The sequence below is a fragment of the Pseudopipra pipra genome, chromosome W (genome assembly GCF_036250125.1).
Source record: "Pseudopipra pipra isolate bDixPip1 chromosome W, bDixPip1.hap1, whole genome shotgun sequence".
Taxonomy (NCBI): domain Eukaryota; kingdom Metazoa; phylum Chordata; class Aves; order Passeriformes; family Pipridae; genus Pseudopipra; species Pseudopipra pipra.
In genome coordinates, this window is record NC_087580.1 from 28811922 (window position 1) to 28832611 (window position 20690).

Genomic DNA, 20690 nt, shown 5'->3' on the forward strand with positions numbered 1-20690 from the left:
GGGCTTCTCTCTGCTGGGAGGCTGCTCAGGGACCACCAGGTCACAGCTCCCCCTCAAGCTCCGGCCGCCTTCCTGGCACAGGCTGGCTCTTTCCTCCTCAGAGCACCCTGGGATGGCTTTGGAGCCCCTCCTGCGGGGGGATCTCCGGCCCTTTTCCTCCCCGCTGCCTTCCTGCGCCGGGGAGCCCTTCAAAACGGCCTCTCCCACCAGGGTCTCACGGGGGGATTTGTCCTCCGGGCTCTCCGTCCTCAGCTCGGGGCCTGGGGCAGGAAGCAAGAAGGACAGGGAGGGGATTTGCCTCCGGCCCACAGGGAAGGCCAAGGACATCCCCCCAACTCCGGCCCCGGCAGGACGGCGGCGCCAGCGGGGTTGTCCTGCAGCCGGGGCCATGCTCGGCTGACAGAGCCAGCACAACACCCGCCCAAAGGGACACTGACTTCCTCCTCACCTGCCTGGGGGGCCCAAGGCATCTTCCTCTTCCTCGCAGCCTCCTCCTCCATCCGCCCAAGCTTTGGGAAGGACAAATCCTGATGGGGGGGAAAACAAGGGCTGAGCGCGTTGGCTTGGGGGTTCCTCCTGCCAAGTCCATCTCTAGAACTCACCAGGCATCCTGTGACCATAAAAACCTCCAAAACACCAAGATTCAGCCCAGAAAAACCAAAATCACCCACATTCAGGCAAAACCCTCTCAGAAATAGCAGGAAGACCCCTGCCCCTCCAAACTGCATAAAGTTGAGATTCAGTTAAAAAATATTCAAAAATATGAAGATTAGACGAAAAAAAGTCTTGCAAAAACAAATTGGGGGAACAATCAGTGCTTTGCTCCCTCGGCTCTGCAGGGGCTTCCCACAGGCTCTCGGCCTCCTATGGGCATTCCCTGCTCTGGCATGGGTTCCTCCCGGGCTGCAGGGGGGTCTCTGCTCCATCCTGGACTCATCCACAGGTCACAGGCCCTTCAGCTCAGGTTCACCCAGAGCTCCAGCTGGTTCCATGGAGCAGCGATCCCCTGGCCCCTGTCAGTGTAGGCACCTCGCCAGGGCTGTTCCTCGAGGTTCTCTGGCCCCCTGCCAGCCCAGGGCTGTTTCTCCAAACCACCAAACCACGTGGGCCAAACACCCTGGTTGGTCAGTGCCGGCTGGGGGAGCGGGCACTCGGTGAGGGGATGAGAAAACTGCACCTGGGGGCTGGGCTGAAAGAGGCTTCAGCACCACTTCTGATGGCCCAGGGGCAGCATCTGGTTTCTCCCAGAGAGATGGCACTTGTTCCTCTGCAGGGAGTCAAGGGCAGGAGGGTGACTCCTGCTGCATGGATGGAGTGGCAGAGGATCCCTTGGGTCCCCAGGATGGATCAGCAGTCAGGCATACAAACTGCCCTGGGGCTCAGGATGCAGTTGCCAGCACAGATTTCCCTGCAAAGTCTGCAGGGAGTCAAACTCTGGAGAGGAGATTGTGCCACATGGATGGGATTGCAGAGGGGCCCTCAGGTCCCCTGCAGGAATCAGCAACCAGCAATAGACACAAAAGGCCCCCCCAAAGAGTTCTGAGGGAGTGTCCTGCAGGGAGGGGACAATGTCACCCCACCAGGGCAGGGCTGGCAAGCGGGAGGCTGCTCCAGGGCTCTGCAAGAGGCCTCGTGCTCTGCTCAGCCCCACCACTGCCTGGTACCAACACCCCCGGCTGCCCCCGGCCCTGGGCAGCTCTGCTGCCACAGGCTGTGCCCTCACCGTGGCCCTGCAATGGCCCTGCCTGTCCCTCACCTGTGGCCCTGTCCCTTGGCTCTCTCTCTGCCAGCTCAGTGTGGGGCACACGGGCTGGGGGTCCCTCCCAAGCCCCCCGGGCAGCCGGCGTTGGCTGGGGGGATGTGAGGGCTGGGCCTGCTCAGCACAGCCCCGGCCTCGTGCCCAGCGCCTCTTTCCTGACCCACACAAGACCTTCCCGGCCCCCCCAGGGCTCCCCTGCTGCTGCCTCTGCTCCTGGCCCTGCCTTTGCTGCTCCCTTGGCTGGGGCAGCGGCTGCAGGGGGGGATGGCAGCAGCTTCAGCTCCACGGCACTTCCTGGGGGGAGCTCAGCCCGGGGGGGACGGGCAGGGACCTGATGGGGATGGACAGGGGCCCAGCAGGGACAGACAGGGCCTGCAGGGGAAGGCACAGGGACAACCTGGCCCCCCACACTGCCAGGGTTGTCTCTGCTCCTCCTTGCAGGCTCCGTGGCCAGGCACAGTTTGTGTTCCTGGGTGCCCACCATCTCAGCACTTGGAGACGCTCAAATCAGCGCCCGCAGCTCTGCAGCAAAGCCCCAGCTCACCGGGCACACAGGGGATGGAGACAGCACCTTCTCAGGGATGGGCACTGACAGCTTTGCCTCTCTTTCCCACCACAGGGCTCTCCTTCCTCAGCAGCACCTCTGCCTTGCACTTATTCTCAGCCTCACCTCAGGGACAGCTCTGGCCTCACCTCCGCGCCACTTCTCAGCCTCACCTCAGGGCCTGGGCTCAAGGACAGGAACCTGCAGGGAGGGGACATCAGGTGCAAGCTCAGGGCTGCCTGCTTGCACTGGCCTCGGGGCTTCTTTCTCCTTCTACAACCAGCCCAGAACTCAGCCTGCTTTGCTAACACCACACATTTACAGACTAACCTTGGAGATAGATATGGACAGACATCTCTATCACCCTGGGGATAGAGCCTCAAGCATGTGCTGCCATAGGAATGGCAATCACAGAATCACAGAATCAGCCAGGTTGGAAAAGACCTCTGAGATCATCAAGTCCAACCCTGGATCCAACCCCGCCATGCTTCCCAGACCATGGCACTGATGCCACATCCACTCTCACCTTCAACACCTCCAGGGACGCTGACTCCACCCCCTCCCTGCCCACCCCATTCCAATCAGGCCCATTCCAAGGCCTGATTACTCTCTCGGCAAAAACTTGCTTTCTAATATCCAACCTAAACCTCCCCTGGCACAGCTCAAGACCCAGCCCTCTTGTCCTACTGCTGCTTCCTGGCACAACAGCCCCACCCCCACCTGGCTCCAACCTCCTGGCAGGGACTTGCAGACAGTCAGGAGGTCTCCCCTGAGCCTCCTCTTCTCCAGCCTCAACAACCCCAGCTCCCTCAGCCTCTCCTCACACCATCTGTGCTCCAGAGCCCTCCTGCCTTCCAGCACATCAACACACCCCCAGCTTGGTGTCACCTGCACATTTGCTGATGAAATGCCTGGTTCTGCAGGAGCTGCAGATGCTCAAGGGGCAGCAGGACCAAGTCAGGGGCCTGGGGGGCTTTGGGGTGCAGGAGGGTCCTGGGGGAGCTGGGGAGGGGCTTTGGGGATTGGGGGCACAAACCAGGACAGACCAGGACAGACCAGTACCTCCTCACTGCTCCCCACATCTCTCCTGGAGTGGGCCACGTTGTCCTGGGACACCTGAGCCCCCCCAGTGCCCTCTCAGTACAGCCCAGTGCCCCCAGTACAGCCCACTATGTTCCTGTCCCAGGGTGCCGGGTGATCCCTCTTTGGGGGGAAGGTTGGAAGGGATTTGAGGGGGGGGCTGTGGGAGATTTGGGGGGGAGGTTGGATAAGAATTTGGGGGGGTTTGGGGTGCTTTGGGTGCATTTAGGGGAGTTAAAAACCATCTTGGGAAGGCAAAGGAATCTGTAGGGGGAGGGGATTAAAAGGAAAATGGGAGTTGGGAGACATTGGGGGGGGGTTAATGATGTCTAGGGGGAAAGAGGAGGGGCAGCACCATGAGCAGGTGACTCCTGATACCCCCCTGGTATTCCCAAGACCTTCTCGGTGTCCCTAAGTCCGCCCTTAACACCCTGAGACCCCCCTGTTGTCTCCAATGTCCCCAGGGCCTCTCCATGGCCATAATTCCCCCTAATTCCACTGTCCTCTTACCCCATCCCACTGTCCCCAAACCCCATCCCTGATGTCCCCAACCCTCCATCTCACCCCAGGATTCCCCCCTGGACCCTCTGACCACAAAAATGCCTCTCCCCCCCTGCTCACAGAAAGGCCAAGGGAACCCGGGGACACACTGGGGACAGTCTGGGGGCTTTGGGGGGCACTGGGTGTTTACTGGGGGATACTGGGACACACTGGGGGGAACCAGGGAGCACTGGGAGGACTGGGGGGTTACTGAGAGACACAGAGGGCAGTGGGAGGGACTGGGGGGGAACTGGGGCACACTGGGGGGCACTGGCAGAGAACTGGGGACTTACTGGGGGATACCAGGACACATGGGGGGACACTGGGAGGTTACTGGGCCGTACTGGGGGTAACTGGGTGCTCACTGGGATACATTGGGTGGGCACTGGAGGGTTACTGGGCCATACTGAGGGTCACTGGGAGGTTATTGGGATATACTGGGGGCACTGGGATCCCCTTACCTCGATGTAGTATATCTCCCCCCTCTGATTTTGGGGAGCATCCCTAGGACCCCTCCCCTGGGGCCTGGGGGACCCCCTAAACCCACTGCTGGGCTTTAGGGGACTCCACGAAATCCCCTCAAAACCCCTGAAATCCCCTCAGAAATCCACGCCAGGACCCATCAAAACCTCCTAAAGGACCACTCAACTCCCCTAAGAGACCTCATCTTCCCCCCCCCCCCGGACTCCCTACACCCTATCAGTGACCCGCAAAACACACCTGGAACCCCCCAAGCCCATTCAGGGATCCCCGCAGTCCCTCTAAGGGAGACTCAAAGCCGTCTGGAACCATCTAGAGACCACAAAAACTGCTGCAAACGTCCCTGCAAAACCCATCCAGGACCCCCAAACCCCCTCAGAGATCCCCCAAGCCCTGTGACCCCCCAGTCTCCTCAGAAACCAAAACTACCTCAGGGACTCCCAAACCCCTTCAGCGACCTTCAACCTCCCCCCCCGAGTCCTTCAGGACACCGAACCCCCTCAGGGACCCCTCAAAATCTCCTCGGGAACCCCCGAACTCCTCTGCTAAGCCCTCCCGAGCCCTCCAGCCTTTCCACCCCCAGCCGCGCTCCCCGCAGCCCCCGAGGGGATCCCCAGACCCCGCTCCCCCCGCAGACCCCCCCAGCTCACACACCCAAGCGCAGCTTTTCCCGGGGCCGCCGCCCCCGAATCCCCCACACGCCAAAGATGGCGCCCTTCGCGCGCTGCGGGTGGAGACACCCCCGCCGCAGCCAATCAGCGCGCGGCCACGCCCCCTGCCCGCCCTCCGCCCCGCCCCCGCCTCGCGCGGGGCACCCCGGGAGATTCCCCAGTCAGTGCCCGGGAACAGCCCCGGCAGCGCAGCCCCCAAGGGCACACGATGGGCTGTGGGCTGGAGAGGACCCTCCTCAGCCTGGGCAGCAGGGCTGCAGGGGGGATTCCCTGACCCTCCCCAGATGGGCCCTTCCTGCCCACCAGCTCCTGCTCCAAAGGGCTCCCACACACCCTGGGCCACTTGTCCCACTTGGGCACTGGAGCTGCCCCAGGGCATCTCTGGGCAGTGGCCAGCTCTGGGACTGCTCTGGCAAGTCATGGCCTGAAGCCACGAGTGTGGAATTTAGGAGACACTTGAAACCTCTGGAGAACAGAATTCTTGGTAATTGCAGAAGGCTTCCTGGCCAGCATTGCCAGACTTTTGATTTTTTTTTTTTTTAATCTCAACAATTTTTCTCCACTTGTTTTCATTGACAACACCTTCTATATATTCTATTAAGCTGATTCTTTCATTGTCGACATGAATAGTTTTGTGCAGCTACTTATCAAAGTAAATATCCCATCAGTGAGTCAGTTATGGAAACCTGGCTCAGAGGAAGCTCCTGATTTTTGGGGCACCTTTCATCTCTCTAATTTTGCCTCTTTTCTTCTTCCTCTCTCTATTTTTGTCTTGAAAAAGCTCTCCAGGATGTGTGTGCCTGGGAGTATATTCATCCTCTGAACTGTGCCCTGTGCCATGGGACAGGGGACAAATGCACCTTCTAGAGAAATCTGCCCCTCCTGCTCACAGAAGCCCTCTGAGTGCAGAGGTGAGATGGTGCCCAGGCTGCTTTGCTGGTGTGGAATGAAAGGGCCAGGCCAGAAAGGCAGAGGAGGGTGATGGAGGAGACAGGGCCATTTGCAGGGGATATGTGCGAGGCTGGGGAGATGAATGTCCCTGGGCCAGTGAAGGCTGTTCCCGGAGTCACCCCAGAAGTGTCAGGGCTCTGACAGGGCTCCAGAGGGCATCCTCAGTGCACCTCCTCCCTCCACTTTTGGGGGGTCCCACTCCCCTCCCACTCAGTTTGGGGTCCCACCACCCCTTCTGTCCCCTCTGACCCCCCTTTTCCCACTGACCGCCCCCTTCCCACCCCCCACTCACCCGAGAGCTCCTCGCCCGCAGCCGGGAGGGCTCCCAGCACCACCAGTGCCCAGAGAAGTCCCCCCAGAGAAGGGGTTGGGTGGGATCCTGGGTGGGCTTTGAGTATGTTTAGGCAGTCCTCCAGAGCCTGTGTGGAGGTTTAGGGGGTTCCCAGCACCTTTCAAAGTGTGCTGGGTGCCTTATTGAGGGGCAGGTGCCCTCCCAGAGCCCCCCCAGAGCGGGCTGACAGGGGAGAACACAGGGGGGTCCCCATTCCCGATCCATCCCGGGGCCTGTTCTGCCCCCCCCAAACTCAGCTACACCCCTTGGGATTCCCCCAAGCCCCTTCCCCACTGCTCCCCAATAACCGGGACTGGGGAGAACTGGGAAGCTTTCCTGGGATCAGGAGTGGCAGCAGGGGAGGGGGGGACACACGACCCCCCCAAAATCCTCACAGGGACAGGAGGGGTCCAGGCTGGGCCCGAGGCCCCGGGGAGGGGCTGCGGCTGCCGCCGGCTCAGGAGCTCTGTGGGGAGAGAAAAGGGGGTGACACCGGGGTGGGGGGTCCCCGGGGGGGCACAGACGCTCTGGGGGGACACACGACCCCCTGGGACCCCCCTCACCTTCTGGCGCAGGTAGAAGCCGAGCCCCAGCGCCAGGGAGACGAAGGCCAAGAGGAAGCCCCCGGCCCCTCCTTGGCAGCAATTGCTCAGGCTGATGGAGCCCGGCAGGGCCGGGGCCGCCGGCGGTGTCCGATCCCGGCAGGAAGCGGGGAGGGCCCCGGGGAGCGGCGGCGGCGGGCGGGGCCCTGGGGGAGCCGCCCCGAGGGGTCCCCGCCGCCCGTGGCACTGAAGGAGCCGCCCCGGGACGGGCCCTGGCGGGGGTCGCCAGAGAGGGGGGGCGAGCTCGGAACGGAATCAGCTCCGGAGAATAAACCAAGGGAAACCAAAGGGCCGCGCCGGGGGAGTCTCCGCCGCCCCGGAGCTAAAAGAGCTGCCCCGCGGGACGGGCGAGGAGGGGCGGCGGTGAAACAGTCGCCCGGGGTGTGGCGAGGGAGGCGGGAATGGGATAAAAGAGAGAGAATAGAGAGAGAAATCGCTTTGTTTCCCCCGCCCCAGCTCCCTTTTGTATACAGATAAAATCAGGGATCAACATGTGGGGAAAAGCCAACTCTGCAAAACTATCTCGTCTGAGATAAGGTGTGCTGCCAAAGGAAACACTGACTCCAGAGGTGCCCTCGGTGGGGCAGAGCCCCCACCCTGCCCACTCACACCCTTCAGCTCAACATTGGGGTTTTCCCCTCCCTGGCACTGCCCAGTCCAGCCCCTCCCTGGTCCCCCCATCTCCCTGCCCCTGCCCCAGCCCAGCAGAGCAGCACACTCAGCTCTGGCCCTGCAGCAGGACATGGAGGCCATGGAGCTCAGGGACAGGCCCTCTGGGTCTGCAATGCTCAGCACATCATCAGCTCAGGCAGCTCCTGCAGCCCCAGGGCCAGCCCCGCTCCCCAGCACAGCAGCAGAGAATCGGCCCCGGGCTCCTCAGGCCCCATTTGCCATCTCCAGGGGCACTGGCCACCACCAGCACCAGCTGGAGCAGCCTCAGCCCCACAGCCCCCACAGAGGGACCCTGAGGGCAGCACAGGGACTCCAGGGAGAAACCAGCAAGGCAAGGACCCTCTGGAGAGTCTGCTCCTTGGCCTTCTTCTTGAGAGCCCTGGAGAAGAAGAGCTGAGGCTTCAGGCTGTGCCCGGAGCAAATGGAGCCCCTTGTGTGGTGGAAAGAGTGCAGTGGAGCCCAGCTCATGCCAGCAGTGCCATGGCCACAGGACTGACCCAGCCCAGCCCAGGGACCAAGGCCCAGAGCACTGAGGCCTCAGCCGAGGCCCAGAAGGGGAGGGGGGCAGGAGAAAAAGAGCAGCTCTCAACAGGCCAAATGCTGCTGCTCCCTGGCACTGCTGCTGTGCTGGGACTCTGTTTCCCTGCCCCTCTGCACACAGGCACTGCCCTGCCAGACTCATCAGAGGTCTCAGAAGATTGAACTCAGAGAAACAAGTCACTGAAGGATCCCTGACTTTGTTTCAATGCATTCCTCATTTACACAGACTCTGGGTCAAATTCAAGATGTAGACAGTGAACTAGACATGGGATGAATAATCAATATTCACTGGACACAACTTTATCCCAGGAGAAAAAACACATGAAAACCCTAACCCAGCACCACAAAACCCTGAGCAGGCAGGCTGGAACAAGGAGTCCTGTTCTGAATGCTATGGAAGAGAAAACAGGCCCTTTGTGCCTTCAGAAAAGCATCCAGTCATCATTTTCCTCAGGGCATCCCCGAAGCAAAAGATTTCTTAAGAGAGTTGCCAGAGCTTGGCAGCAGGCTGTCCTTCTCAGCTTGGAAAATCTCTGCTGACTTACCTAAAAATGGTACAAACCCCCCACCTTAATGTTGTCAAACAGCTGCATCTGCAGGATTCATATTCCAGCCTTACCTAATGCACAGTTATCACACCTCTTTTTAAAATTAAAGGGGAGGAAAAAAAAAGCTGGGGGTGAGGGGAGACTCCCCACCCCAGTCATCCATCCAGTGTACATCCTGACCACTGCTCCTAAGAAATTTAATATATGCTAAAAAGATATAAAAGACATCAAAAGCTTTCAGAAATAAAAGTGCTTCAGAAGCTAGATTTTAAGATTGCCAAGTGTTTTTTTGCCAGATTATAAAGTTGACTGAAATGCCAGGATACTGCATTTTGGAAGCAGCAGCAGCTCACATATTGCCTTGTATTAGTGGCTGCAGTGTGTTGCTGATTTCAAAGCTGGACTATCATCATCTGTGGGGGAGAGTAGATAAATAAATAAATAAAAATTGGCATTCCCTACCAACCCTGCTGCCTTGAGGCACTCTTTTCAAATGCAGCCTCCACAGGAAAAAAAAGTTAAGAGCACTTTCTTTTGATTTTAGTGCTTTCCCCAGGCAGGAATTTTTATTTCAGTTAGAATCTTTGAACCATTACATTTTCAGTGGGGCATTTTTATATTTGCAGTTGACATCTTCATACAAGAATGAAACCTTTGAGCAACAGTTCTGAAGCATGAAAGTTGCCTGCAGGAAATACTTAAATTATTTTACATCCCAATGGAGCCTGTTGTTTTTAGCTAAAATTTAATAAACCTTAAATCAATGACCTTTCTTTTACTGAAAGCCTGCCCTTTGGAAAACTAACTTTCCCAAGAAACATATTTGGGTGAATAAATGCCAAACAAAGGGCTATTGAAATCTAAACATTTTCTCCATTTATAGCTTGTGACTATTTAGTTCCTGAATTCCCAACTGCTACCTAATGTACAGAACAGTGGTGCCTTGGCTGAATCACATATCATTGATTTCAGAGTGTCACAGGGATCTCATTGACAGGAATCAATTAGAATCCAAAATCAATCAAATATGTTTGTGCACTATCATTCATTGAATTTGAATATCCCCAAATTAATTGTAAGCATGTGAAAGAACCTAGAAATCAATTTTGAAAAGGTACAGAAATAAAAATCAGTCAACTTTGAGAAGATAATAGTGCATCTGAGCATGTTTCATGCCTGCTGGGGTAAGTTAATGGTGAATCACACCTTCCCTTCCCAGCACAGGCTGAGATATATTCTTTTTGGAACATGAAAATACCCAGTGACTGAAGGCAGAGGACACACCAGTCAATGATCCAGCATTATTTTATGAACAGCCTGTTACACACCCAATATCAAACATGCTGCCAGGATATTAAAAAATGCACAAGGATGTGACACTCTGAAAAACTGCACATTGTGAGTTAGCCACTGCACTTCAGGGAGAAAGAAAGGAGAGAATTCCTGAATCTCTACCAAAAGCAGGAATAGATGTGGCCACTGATCCAAAGAGCAGTTACAGTTGCTGAGGACTCCTCTCTGAACACATTCACCTGTAATTCTGTCAAGGTAATAAATCCTTCCACTCCTTACAGCACACTCAAAAGCACCCTGCTATTTAATTTCAATGGAAAAATGGCCCAAAGTGTCTAAAACATTTCCTTTTGCTCATGTAAAAGTGCTGGCATTTTACTTCCTTCCTGATAAGCCAGTGCCAATGGACCTGATTATTCTTTTCTTATTCAAAGCATATCAGTAGTTCCAAAGCACTCTCAGTCTTATCAGGTGTCTGAACAGCACAGTTACTGAAAACAGTTTGTCCTGCTCCTCTCTCCTTCTGCCAGGCTATCAGATAAACCCAACTAACTCTCTGTATTTACACACAATCCAACATAAGCTGTGTCTTCAACCCACTGTAGCCTGTTTCTGGCATGTTACAGGTTTGCTGCTTGACATTAGTTGTACCCAAAACAGCAGCAGTGAATTAGCTTAGAACAAAAATATAGTCACTCCATAGCACAGAACACAAAAGGGACACAGGATAGGAAAAAAAAAAGAGAAACCTTTTGTGAAGGAAGAATGATCACTCTCATCTCAGTAGTTCACAGGTATTTATCTGGTGCTACTTGAAAAAGAGCATGGAAGCAGCAGGATTCAAATGCATTCAAAACAGACCTGACACAGGCCTCAAGAGTAGAAAAATAATTTCTTTTTTTTGTTTATTTTATTCTCCTGTCCTCTAGGAACTGTCTCTGATTTGCAAGGGGTGAGAAAGTGAAAGGAAAATGGTTACAGCATCTGAAAGCATTTAAATGCCTTTACAGTTTTTGTCTTTAACAAGACTGATTTTCATGATCCAACCTTCATTTGGCACTAAAAGACCCCCACAAAAACAAACCAAAAAAACACTCTCTCCCAAACAAGCCTCTCAGCAACTCTCCTTTTCATTCAGTGTCTCAGATACAGAATTTTCAGTGCTGACTACTGAGGAATAACACAAGATCAACTCCTTCAGAAGGGCCACGACTTTGAAGGTTTTGCTTCCTGCCCAGCCCTAGGGAATAGGCACAGCATCTCCCTTCCTTCTTCTCAGGATGACAGGATATCCTCGGGATGAGCCCAGTGTTGGAAGAGTTAAACACTAACCTGGCTGTGCCCTGGGCACTCTCAGCTGGCTAAATGAAAAGTTCTGGAAGGCCAGGAGAAATCCTGAGTTGCAGCTCTTTGATTAAGTACAGCCTTCTTTAGAAGCTGAAGCTCCAGCCCCTGAGTGGAGGCTCCTTCCCACCACTTCTCCCACTGACAGACCCCCTGAGCAGTAAAATATCAAACATAAAAAGACAGTGGCATTCATCTTCCACAAAGACAGGACCAAATCCTGCACCCAATTTGATGACAGAAAAAAAATTTAAAAGGAAATAAAGAATACACAGAAAATTTCTTGATCCTTTGTTACATTTCCAGTATATGGAGAACTACACAAACTGCCAGTAGCAGAGTGCTCAGAGTACATAAAGGAGTGTGATTTCACCATTTTGTTAAATATTGGTTTTACTAGATTTTCGTGTCTTGTATTTCTTTGAAAATATTCACGTGTGAGATTGAAAAAAGTGTTTCTTTCAAAAACAGCTCTAGAAACCAACCCAGAAACAGGGGGAGAGGGGTGAAAGAGCAGCAGTCACACGTACAAGAATGGTCTGAATAAAGCAAGTCACCTCCTGCCCACCCATCCTGGCACCTGCTGGGAAGGAATTTTGGAAATGCTGAGGAACAAGCTGGCACTACATTTTAGATATGACTTTTTCATCTCTACATCTACAGGGCTTTAAACTGTTTCATGTCTGTAAGGGGGGTACTTTTGAATTAGATGATCAATGGAGCATAGAGGCGTGAGAAAGGAATCATATTAGGATGTGAAACCAGCCAGAGTATGGTACAATGTAACTTCATGGCACAAGCGAATTGTAAGGTCCATTGTGCTTTTTAGCAAGTCAGCTTGATATCCCCTATTATCAGAGCTGAGTTCTTCCTTGGTTTTGCTACATATTGCAAGACAGATACATCTACCCTTGAAACACAGTGATAGAGGTCATACATAGGGGTGAGAAAGATGATGATGGGAGGAAGATTCTGTGGGCAGGGGTCGCTGGCCCCTTGCCCTACAGCAGGGCATGCACAGACTGTTGCTATCAGGTGATGAACAGGCGGGGTTCGGCTGCCACTCAGGCATCACCTTATACTGTGTACTGGCCCTACGTGGTGTAATGTAGAGCCTTTAAAATGGGGTGTCAGGACTGCTGGGGTGAGCGATCCTCATCCTGCCATGGAGACTGTGTTGTTCCACCGGGACGCCCGCTAAGCACGGGCACCGACCAGCTGCTGCAGATCCTGGCAGCCCTGGCCTGTCTGTGTGGGTAAGCACAGTTTATTGACAGGAAGCAACTGAGAAAGCAAATGTTTTATATCCTTTTTTAATATCCTTGTAATTCCCTTTTTACTAGTTAATACTGTATTAAAAGCCACTCATAGTATTGTTTTAATATCCTTTAAATGTTCCTTTTATTCCCTTATTACTAGTTAATACTATAATAAAAGCCGTTCATAGTATTGTATGAATGCCAACTGATAAAGCAGGTTTTTTGTATTCTTTTTTAGCTTTTGATTCTCTTTGCTAGTTTTTATTCTCACTGCAATAAAAGATTTTTTGTACTGTTTGAATGTCTGTTGCACTTGTTTTATTCCGGGCATGTATTCAAATGAACTAATACACAGGGGCACAGCTCTTTGGGGCAGGAGACGGGCAGCAGCCTTGCCAGGACTCGGGGTAGTGGCAGGTCTCCTTGGGCCAGGACTTGCCACAGCTGCTGATTTGGGTGCAGCCCTGGCCAAAGGGCTCCCAGCAGCATTGGTCCCCTTGCCCACACCTTCCTTCTCGGTGTCAGCCCCCCTGTTTAGGATGGCCACCAGCCAGCACTTCTCCCAAGGAGGCCGTGCCAGCTTGTGTGGAAGGCCCCGTGCCCTTCCTGCTGCAACTGAGTCGGCGGCCGAGGGGGCTCCTTGTGCTGCCGTGAGCAGGCACAGGAGGGGAGTGTTTGCTCATTTCTTGAGCCGTTCCTACAGTTCAGGTCCAGCCAGATTAGATACTTCAGAGAGCGGATTCCCTCCAAGGTGGGGCAGGTTGGCGGGGCTGGGGGAGGCCCCTGGCCACGTGGCACTGTGTCCCAGGGCCCTTTGTGACACGCTGGGCACGGCCGGTGGGATGGAAGGGGGCAGGGTGTCCAAGGGCCCTTTATGACCCGCGGTGACAGAGGTGCTGCTGGTGACACGGCCACAGTGTCAACAGTGCTCCTCGGAGCAGGCGACGGGACAGGACGGGACAGAGCGGTGCTGTGCGGAGCCCCCGCGCAGCCAACTCGTGCCTTGCTGACCCGAAGCATTTTGGAGGATTTTCTCGCTTTCAGGTGACCTCGAGGCATTTCCACAGGATTTGGAGACCCGGAGTTTCTCCGAGGTGTCTCTAATTCCTGTGGCAGGTGCCCTTGAGACCCTTTTGCAGGACTTGGAGACCCGGAGTTTCTCCGAGGTGTCTCTAAGCCCTGTGGCAGGTGCTCTTAAGACCCTTTTGCAGGACTTGGAGACCCGGAGCTTCTCCGAGGTGTCTCCAATCCCTGCGGCAGGTGGCCTCAAGGCCATTCTGCAGGACTTAGGGCCCGGAGTTTCTCCGAGGTTCTCTTTCTCTCTTGCAGGTGCCCTGGACACCAGACTGTGGCATGGCAGGGAGACGCTTCAGCCTGCTCAGGCTGTTCCGGAGGAAGAAGGAGGAGGAAAGCCCTGGGGCTGCTCCAGCACAGCAGCCTGAAGAGGTGCAGCAGGTGCAGCCCCCGCAGGAGGGTGAGTGCTGGAGCTGGGCCACAGGGCTGGTGGCTGCAACCCCCTTGGCCTCATCCTGTCCCATCCCCTCTGGACATGCCCAGGGAAAGGGAGGGGGGCAGAGGGGCTGAACTTCTGGCAGCCGTGCTCCATCCACTGGGCATCCCGGGGCTGGCCCTGCCTGTGGAGGCCAGGCCTGGGCTGTGTTCTCCGGCCTCTCCCGCACACCCTCAGCTCTGAGCACGCTCGCTCTTTGCCAGATGCAGGCCAGGAGCGGACAGAAGAGCAGCTCCGTGCCCGTGGCCGCTTCCGCAGGGCAGCACAGGTACCTGCAGCCATCCCTGCCTGGGCTGGGCCTGCTCTCACTGCTCAGCCCAGCACCGCTGTCGCAGCCCTCCAGGGGACATCCCTCTCTTCCCTGCCCTTCTTTCTCCTGCAGACATTTATGAAATTCATGGGCAGTCGGCGTAGAAAGGCCAGGATCACACCAGCTGATGTCCAGGCCCAGCCTGACACCATCCCGACCCAGGTGACAAATCCTGATGTCAGCACCGCGTCGACTGCTGTCCCAGCAAAGTGTGACACCGCAACCACTGATCACACAACCCACTGGGACACCACGTCCATCGATGATGAGTCAAACTGTGACTCTGTGCTGCCTGGTCTCACGGAGGAGGCCGACGCCACAACGACGGAGGGCGTGGCGAGCACTGACGCCGCGCCTGTTCAGCGCCTGACCGATACCCCCAGCCTGGAGTTTCTTGAGGAGAGAGCTGTCTCTGCTGAAGTAAGCAGCCTGTGGCCCCCCAAGCTGGGTGCGCCGGGCCCCCTCAGCCTTTGAGGCTGGCACAGTGTGCTGGGAAGGGAAGCATTTCTCCGTGGAAGCTGGGCAAGTTGCTCACTCTGGCAGCTCTCCACTTCTCCCCTGTGCATCCTCCAGGCCAGACTGTGGGACCTGGGGACCTGGGGCTGCTCAAGGCATCTCCAGTCCCTGGGGCAGGTGCCCTTGAGGCCAGACAGTGGGACTGGATAAGGCGAGGCATTTCCCAGGCTTCTCTCTTGCAGCTGCCTTCAAGGCACGACTGCAGGACTTGGAAAGCCAAAGCTTTTTTAATGGCATCTCTGCTGCAGGTAGCCATAACACCAGACGGAGACATGCAGCAGAGACCCCCTACGGTGCCCAAGCTGGCCTGGGTGAAGAAGGAGGAGAAGGAGGAAAGCCCTAGGGCTGCTCCAGCACAGCAGCCTGAAGAGGTGCAGCAGGTGCAGCCCCCGCAGGAGGGTGAGTGCTGGAGCTGGGCCACAGGGCTGGTGGCTGCAGCCCCCTTGGCCTCATCCTGCCCATCCCCTCTGGACATGCCCAGGGAAAGGGAGGGGGGCAGAGGGGCCGGGGCTGATCTCCCGGCAGTCGTGCTCCATCCACTGGGCATCCCGGGGCTGGCCCTGCCTGCTCCTGGAGCCCAGACCTGGGCTGTGTTCTCCGGCCTCTCCCACACACCCTCAGCTCTGAGCACGCTCGCTCTTTGCCAGATGCAGGCCAGGAGCGGACAGAAGAGCAGCTCCGTGCCCGTGGCCGCTTCCGCAGGGCAGCACAGGTACCTGCAGCCATCCCCGCCTGGGCTGGGCCTGCTCTCACTGCTCAGCCCAGCACCGCTGTCGCAGCCCTCCAGGGGACATCCCTCTCTCTTCCTTGCCTTTCTCCTGTAGCTGGTTTGCAGATTCATCAGGTGCATTTGGCATGAAGAGGCCACTTTCATGGCCACTTGGGACACGGCAAACTCGGACCTCTTCAATGCCCAGACCAGCGCTGCCCTGCTGGATTTGCTTGTGGAGAATGGTGTCTACAAAGCAAAGCAAGTAAGAAGCCTGTGGCCAGGGCTCCAGTCCCCCAGGGATGCTGTGGCCCCTCACGTCGGCTGCGCTGGGCCCCCTCAGCCTTTGAGACCAGCAGAGATTGGTGGCAAGGGGAGCACTTCTTGGGGGAAGCTGGGCAAGTTACTGGCTCTGGCAGCTCTCCAACTGTCCCCCGTGTCCCCTCCAGGTGCCGGCCATAGTCAGGTGCATCCACCAGTGGCTCACGTCCAATGTGTCTGATGAGCACAGGCTGGACAAGACTCTGGTCCTGCTGACCAAGGCACACCCCATGGATGTTGCAGTGACCCTGCTGCGCTCTGCCCCAGCCTGTGACAGGTATGGGGCCCACCTGCCTTGAGGGCTCACCTGCCTTTAGACTCCATCCCCCTGGACAGTCGTTCCCAAATGGGGTGCCAGAGACATGGAGACTTCCAGGACACTCCATCTCCTCTCTTTGCCAGCTTTGGCATGTCAGCCTCCAATCCTGAGGCCAGCCTGCCTCCCTGCCCCACAAGGCACCGTGGCTCTGTCACCTGGGCCCCGCAGCTGCCCAGGCCACAGAGCTGTGTCCCAGACCCCCCTGAGCCAGAGTTGTGACTCCACAGAGCTGCTCGCACCATGTGGAAGACGCTCATCTCCTCCAGATGGACTAAGGAGCCGGTGCTGCAGATCCTCTTCCGTGTGCTGGAATACTGGCCAGCGCACAGGAGACGCACCTCTGATGGGGATGAGAGGGATGTCTTTGCCCTGGCTGTGAGTTTCTTGAGCTGGCCTCTGCTCGCCCCCAGGTTGCCTCTGGGATGCCTTTCCATCCTCCCTCACCACTGCTTCTCCCTGCCCCAGGCACTGGGCTGCAAGCCTGGCTTAGGGGCATGTTCAGGGACACCAGGCTGGGGGATCCCCCTGTGTCTCCTCTGGCCTGTCCCTGCCACGCTTGGGCCCTGCCACATGGACATCTGGGCCCTGAGAGCTGTCTCTGGGTGCTTTGTCTTTGGCAGGCAACTGTGGCACTCTGGGAGATCATCCAGCTGTCCCACTCCTGGTGCCCAAGTGCATTGAAGGACAATTTCCCGCGCCTCCTTCTGACTCTGCTCTTCCAAGTTTTCATCAGCACAAAGGAGATGTCAGAGGAGGTCGAGACCTTCTGGAGGCGATGTCGGGAGCAGCGCAGCCTTCCCCCCAACCCCAACAGGTGCTCCATCCCAGTCCCCTCTCCCTGCCACGCCCTCGGGGCTGAGGCCAGGGCTCTGTGCCTGACCTGGGCTGTGCTCTGCACACAGGTTTGCAGTGCAGACTGTTAAAGCCCTGCTGCGCCAGCTGCTGGATGAGGACGTGTTGATGGCGATCGGTCGCAAGTGTGGCTGGGACATGCTCCTCAAGGCTGACAGCCACCACTATGCAGTGGGTCTGCTGGCCAGGTGAGAGCCCTTTCTCCCCACTGCCCCACACCCCCACAGGTCATTTCTGCCCTGTGCACAGGCCACCCCTCACAGTGCCCGTGCTGCTGGGCCAGAGGGCCTTGGCAGCCAGGGATGGCTGAGCAGAGTGGAAAAGGCGGAGAGGGGCGGCTGCACAGGAGGAGCCACCTCCCAAAGTGCCCACGTCCTCTCCTGGGCTGGTGGTCAAAGACCAGGCCTGTGTGAGTCAGTCCCAGGAGAGCTTTGCCCACCTGGCTCAGGGTCTCTGTCACCTTTATTCCCCCTTGCAGGGAGCTGTGCCGTGTCTCCCGCTCCTTCGGTCGCCGCATCGCCGTCAGCCTGCTCCCGCGGCTCAGCAGGGGAGAGCCCCTGTGGGAACTGCCTGCCCTGGCGTTCCTGGTGGAGGTGAGCCTGATGGCGAGCGCTGCCTGGCCCAGCTGCCTCCCCCTCTCTGCCCTCTCACAGCCGCAGCCGCCCGGGACGGTGCCTGCACCCTGTGCTGCTGCCTGGGCCCAGCCCCGGGCGGGTCCGGGCTCCTGCCGGCCGGGCACCCCGTCACTGCTCCCTGCCTTTCAGGTCCTGTACTGCCTGAACCCCAGACAATATGGGCCCAGCGTCCTGCAGATTATTTCCAGGCACCTGCGCAGTCAGTGCCCGGAGAGGCGTCGCCTGGCGCTCCGAGGCCTGGTGGTGCTCAGCAGGGATCCCTCAATGGTGAGCAGGGGGCAGGGGCTGAAGCCGGGCCGGCAGCGTGCGGCTGTGCAAGGCAGTAGCTTGGCCTTGGCTGGCCTTTGGCAGCTGTGGCAGCTGCTCCCAGCTCTCCTCCTCCCCATTCAGCTGCCCGACTCCTTTGGGAGGCACCTTTGGCCTCTGGGCCCCGCGGCAGCAGCGTGGGGCTGCACCACAGCATTGTGTTCCACACAGGCTAAGAGCATGCGGAGCCTGAATGAAAGCCTCCTGGAGCTACTGCAGGATGCAGACACAGATACAATTCAGATGACCCTCTCCGTGTTCATCAATGTGCTGGGCTTGAAAATCATCCAAATATCCACCCCTACTGCCCTGAAGTTGCTTGAGGCGCTGCGGCCACTCTTTGACAACGTAAGGCTCTGTGCCCCTCATTGTGGGCACTGAGTGCTGCCAGGAAACTTTGGGCCCCGTGTCTTTTCAGGCCTGTGCCCCGGTGGGACTGGAGAAGCCAGTGCTGAGGTCTTTTCCTCTTCCTTTGCACCAGGAGCACAGCCAGCTGCAGCAGCTCTCCATGCTCCTCTTCCGGGAGCTGATGGAAGCGACAGAGAGGAGCAAGAGCCTAAAGCCACACGTGTACCTGAGTCTGGTGCCATTCTACTTCAACTGGCACAATGAGAACCAACGTGTGGCAGAGGTGAGGACTTGTGGGCTCTGGTGTCCCCATGGCAGGAGGCTGCTGTGCCTCCTACCCTGGCCCATGGTCGCCTGCAGCCACCTCCTGGCCTTGGTGCAGGGATGCGGGTGCTGTGCCCTGGGCTGCGGTGCCATGGCCCGCTCTCTGTTGCTGTGCAGGCCTCTCGGAGAGCACTGTTTGGTGCAGCCAGGTTCCTGAAGTGGAGGGATCTTGAGCACTTGGTGACCATGGAGCAGCCGTGGAGGTTTCCCGAGTGCCTGGTAAGGACGGCCCCAAAGCCCCAGCCCCTGGCTCCCCGGGAGCACCTAGCCCTCTGCTCCCCCCAAAGCCCGGCCCCAGCAGCTGCTGGCCAGGCCTCAGGGCTCTGTGGGCAGGGGAGCCCCGTGCTGGGGGCAGGGAGTGCCCGGCCAAGGGGCAGAGCCTGAGCCCAGCCTTCCCTCCATGCCCTGGCGCTCTTTGCAGCTGGAAAAGGACAGGAGCCGAGTGGGCCAGTACGTGCGCCAGGCCCTGCCGTTCCTGGAGAGCCCAGAGGAGCCCCTGCGAAAGCTGGCCATCAAGTTTCTGGGTGAGCCACAAGGCCGGGGTCCCTCCCCACCCCGCTGCAGCTCGGCCCCAGCCCCGGCTGCTGCAGTGGCAGCAGGATGCGGCCCAGGGCATGTGGAGCCCCGAGTGGCCCCGAGCGCCTGCTGCCGCCCTGTGCCAGCCCAGCCCTGGGGCGTCCCCATGCGGGAAGGCCCCGGGCTCAGCCCTGCCAGGGCAGGAGGCTGTGTGGCCGGGCTGGCAGCGCCGCTGCGGGGGACCTGTGCCTCTGGGGCCTGACAGGCTCTGTGTTCCCAGGGATCGCCGCCAGGTCCATGAAGCAGGAGCAGCCAGAGCTGCAGCTCATCTGCCAAGGTGAGCGAGGGCACCCTCCAGCTGATCCCCTTGGGCCCTGCTCCCTCCTGGCCATGGCAAGAGCTGGCTGGGATGGCCCTGGCAGGAGGGGCTCCTCACGTCCCCACACCCCTGGCCTCTCACCTTGGCTCTCTTCCTTTCTCCTCCAGCCCTTCAAGACATGACTGATGACAGCCCTGCCGTCTCAAACCTGGCCCAGGAAACGCTCCACATCATCAGAGCTGTACGGAGAACTTCATTCTTCCCATTCTGGTAGTCTCCGTTGCTGCCTCTTCCAGCCCGTAGAGGCGAGACAGAAGACATCAGACTCGCCATGGCAGGCCTGGCAATTCAACACTGCTACGTGCTGAGAGCTGTACAGATGGCTCCCTACTGCAGATTCCAGCAGCTCCAAGACTGGCTGTGCAGGGCGTGGAAGACCCGGCCTTTTCCGCAGGGCAGTGTCAGCCTGTGCTGCTGCAGCTCTGTGGAGAACTGATGCAGGAAGCTCCATCTCCTGGGGCCACCTGAGCCTGTGGGGAAGATGCCTCTTCCCTGCAAGCACCTCCTTTGAGCCCAGCATGGGAACATGACCAACATGTTATCATGCACAGAGGCCCAGGAGTTTTTTTTTGGTGCCCAGTGTGCACAGGGCCTTGGGGAAGAGGGGAAAATAGCTCCTTGTGCTCAGCAACACTTGCCCCGCTGTGCAGCGTGTCAGCAAAAGACCAGCAGGGGAGGGGGCGCTGGGAGGCCAGGAAGGGGTGAGGTGCTGTGGAGGCCCTGATGGGACAAGGGAGCAGGAAGTCTTGAGGGGAATCTGGGAGGTGGTGGGTGGCAGAAGGCTGCGAGACGACAGACTGGGCGCAGGCCCCGAGGGGCAGGGTGGAGGGAAAAGCCCCCAGGACTTGGGGGGGCAGAGGCCATAAGCAGCCCCCAGGCAGCCACCTTCTTCCCTGCCAGCCGGCTGCTCTCGTGCTTTCCCGAGGCCTCTCCCAGCCCTGTGGCAGAAGCCCTGGAGGCCGGGCCTCAGCAGCAGGGTGGGCACACCCCCAAGGGGGCCAGGTTGGCCTGGCTGGGGACAAGGAGGGCAA

General features: G+C 57.7%; 1 protein-coding gene across 1 annotated transcript in view; it reads right to left on the reverse strand.

Annotated features, from left to right (window-relative positions):
• The window catches only part of LOC135405264 (zinc finger protein 883-like), a 127708-nt gene that overhangs the window by 67795 nt on the left and 39223 nt on the right, over window positions 1–20690 (reverse strand). The window lies entirely within an intron of this gene.